The following is a 3,908-nucleotide window of genomic DNA, read 5'->3' as shown; positions in this document are numbered from 1 at the left end:
GAAAAGCAAAATAATTTTTTGATAATACCAACGCAGTCAGCACTAGGAAACGTGAATTAGAAGGTAAAATATCCAAATCTCTCCTTTTGAGGAAATGCTCAAGAGCCTGCAAGCTACCATCATGTGGAATATTTGTGTACAGAGACTCCACATCAAAAGTAGCTAAAATAATCTCATCAAAATGAACCCTTAAAGAATCAACTATATTAATCATATCTCCAGTATCTTGAACATATGAAGGGAGCCCACAGACAATAGATCAAACAAAGAAATCAACAAAACTCGAAAGTGTAGAAGTCAGTGAGTCTATACCCGCCGCGAGTCTGTGTGTGTGTGTGTGTGTGTGTAACATTTGTTCAAGTTTATCTTTGTTATGAAAAGTTATTTTATTGAGGTACATGTTTTTAAATATATATATCTATATCTATATATATATATATATATATATATATATATATATATATATATATATATATATATATATATATATATTTGGTATGTTATACAGACAAACATAAATGCATTATTTTTTAAGTATATTTAAAAATCTTGGCAAAAACGGTGCACATGTCATGAAAAAATAACTTACTTGTGTCATGCATGGCCGTAACTAGCTATGAGGACACAAGGTCGTGTCCTCGGTTGTTTTTTTTTTTTTTTCAAAAATCCCAAATAAATTCCTAATTTAAAGGATTGTGTCTGTTTCTTTTTTACTTCAACTTATTTTTTTTGCCAGGTTCATTAATGTGAGTAAGAGCTTCATGCGGTGCCTGGAGTCTTCACTTCAGTATACAGGTTACACAACTGATTAAAGATGCCCTGGTGATAATTGCTTCTTTGTGCATTATTTGCTATATGAAAACTGTATTAATGACATATGCTGCTAATAAGTTCTTAAGTAATGTTAAAGAAACCTTCACTTCAGAATAGGGTTGCAAAACACTTTATTAATGACCGATATGCTTCTAATAAACTCTTAATTAATGACAATGAAACCTTCACTTCAGAATAGGGCTGCAAAAACTTTTTATTAATGACCTATATGCTTCTAATAAACTCTTAATTAATGACAATGAAACCTTCACTTCAGAATAGGGCTGCAAAACCTTTTTATTAATGACCTATTTGCTTCTAATAAGCTCTTTATTAGAAACAAAGTCCAACTCTGGGATGGAGTGCTATCCATGCATGATCCACTCTGTTTTGCTGCTTTATTACCAAGGTATTAATCATATACAAGCTGCTAGTAGGACCTAATATGGCCAAGAACAGTCTTCACTTCAGTATAAGGCATGCAAATCCTTTATTAATGTCCAGTAACCTGTTAGTAAGGCATGTTTGAGAATAAGCATAACAAGTACCTAACAAACTCTTATTAGGAGGCTATACATGATGTATTATGTCTAATTAGTCACAAATAAGTATATAATGAATGCCTAATATGTAGTGCTTAAAATAGTGTCACCCAAGTTTTATTTTAAATCACACTTTGATATAGTATTTTGTCATATATATTATATGATTGCATTGGAGAAATACCTTTCTTGTATATAAAGTGTTTTTGAATCAAAAATCATTTGTCAGCTTAATTTTTTTCACTACAGCCATGTTCCACGGAAGATGTCCTGTAGATTATGATATCATCCAAATAGTTTTGTACTCCTGGAAGTCCTTGTAGTATAATCAACATCATCTTCTGAAAGACAGCAGGTGCAGATGCTAAACCATAGGCACACAGCAGTACCTGAACAGGCCCTCATGCGTAATCAAAGCAGTCAAGTCAAGGCTCTCTTCATGCAAAAGAACTTGATGGTAAATCAAGAGTAGAGAATACAGTTGCACCTCTGAGTTCTGACATCAGTGGAAGGGTAGCTATTGCCTTGTTAGGTTCACGTAAGTCCACACACATACGAATGTCCCCAGATTTCTTGTGGGTAATCACAATAGGTGAAACCCAAACAGAAGCATCAGTCTTTTCTATTATACCAGCATCCTGCAATTGTTTTAGTTTAGCTGAGACTGCCCTTTTGATAGAAAGTGACAGGCGGCGTAACTTTTGTTGCACTGGGGTCAGAGCATCACAGGTTTTAACACGGTGTAGGAACCCCTTTGCGCATCCCATTAACTTTGGTAGGCTTACGTTAAATTCGTAAGCGTAAGGCAGCCACCAAGTCCATGCCTAATAAGGGTTTACCTGACTTTACTATATATAAAATCGTTGGAGTGGTAAGTCAGCTTGTGAGTAGGTGACAAGTTTCACTGTAGGTGGTGTCGGGAAAGAGTCACTGAAGTAACGCAGGTAAATGCTTTCAGGCAGAATAGATACCGAAGAGCCAATATCAGCAACAAGGTCAATTGGGTAAGAAAATGCACCCGATGTTTGAATAGTAAGTGCACACGATTTTATCTTCCTTCTGTGCTGTTTCATGTAAATACAAAACTGTAAGCTCAGGAACTTCTACTTCATGCACTGGAAGTTTCTGGTCAGAAAGGCATACTTGAGCAAAATGTCCCATTTTACCACATTTCTTATGATTTCCATTACACGAGAGTAGATGTTAAACCTTGATGCTGATTTGAACTTGGCTCTCGCCAAGATAACCACCAACTAAGACGTAGCTTTACAGTAAACTAATGTGATCCATATGTGTCTCCATCCATTTACGTTTCCTTCCATATGATGATGCAGATATCCTTCTGTCTGGTGTTAATGGCTGAAGTGTAATGCTGGCTCCAGGGATCATCTTATTTTGCCTCCCTGGCGCATCAGCACACACAACGGCTGCGATGCTGGCTCCGGGGATCAACCACAGTGCGGCCTCCCCAGCGCATCAGCATGACAACCGTCTGGATTGAGCTAAGTAGGGTACATCTCTAGGGTCTTCAAGTGGGCACCTTCCATCCTCAGTGTTTCGTCGACTAGACCACGACACCTCAAGAGGGCTCGACGGTGATTCTGGCGTCCCAGCATCACCACCCTCCGTCTCCCACTCAACTCAGCCCAGCTTACTTACCTGTACATCAGCGTTTCTTTCTTTCTATTGTGTTTGAGATCCCCAGCCAGAATCTTTCCTTCTCAACCACAGCCAGTTGCTGCTCCTCTCTGCTGCTTCAGATAAGTTCTTCACTGTGCGACGCAACTCTTGGCCACTGAATCCGACGTCTCTGATAAACCGGGTTGTAGAGTGTGCCACAAATCCTCGACAACCCACCTCCACTGGGTAAACCCGGGCTCTCCATCCTCGCTGTTCCGCTTCAGTGGCTAGTTGAGCATACCGCAGTTTCTTCCTCTCATATGCCTCATCTACAGCATCCTCCCATGGCACTGTTAACTCTACCAGGTGAACAAGGCTTGCTGATCCAGACCACAAGACAATATCTGGTTGAAGGTTAGTGGTGGCAATCTCGGGTGGAAAAATAAGCCGTTTACCAACATCTGCCAGCATTTAGCAGTCTCTAGCAGCTTCCAGTTGTCCTGGGCGAGGATTGGTTTTAACACCTATTCTTGTTGGTTGCACTCCTGGGCGGAGGAATGTTGTCTTTTGTGTGTAATGTTTTGATGGAACAGGTGGCAACTTATTGGTCATGTTACGCTTGTCTTCCAATGCTAAGGCCAAACATCGCAGCACCTGGTCATGGTGCCAAGTAAACCGTCCTTGGCTAAGAGCCACCTTACATCCTGTCAAAATGTGCCTTAATGTTGCAGGTGATGAACACAAAGGACATGAGGGATCCGCTCCTACCCAGAGGTTTAGGTTTTGTGGTGATGGGAGAACATCATATGTTGACCTGATGAGGAAACTGATCCTGCTCTGTTCCATTGACCATAGGTCTTGCCAGCCAATCTTGCGTTGTTCCACACTCTCCCATCTCATCCATTCTCCCTGCTTGGCCTGGGAAATGGCCTT

The sequence above is a fragment of the Acipenser ruthenus genome, chromosome 20 (genome assembly GCF_902713425.1).
Source record: "Acipenser ruthenus chromosome 20, fAciRut3.2 maternal haplotype, whole genome shotgun sequence".
Classification (NCBI taxonomy): Eukaryota; Metazoa; Chordata; class Actinopteri; order Acipenseriformes; family Acipenseridae; genus Acipenser; species Acipenser ruthenus.
The sequence above is the reverse complement of the archived record's forward strand: the minus strand, read 5'-3'. Positions refer to the sequence as shown.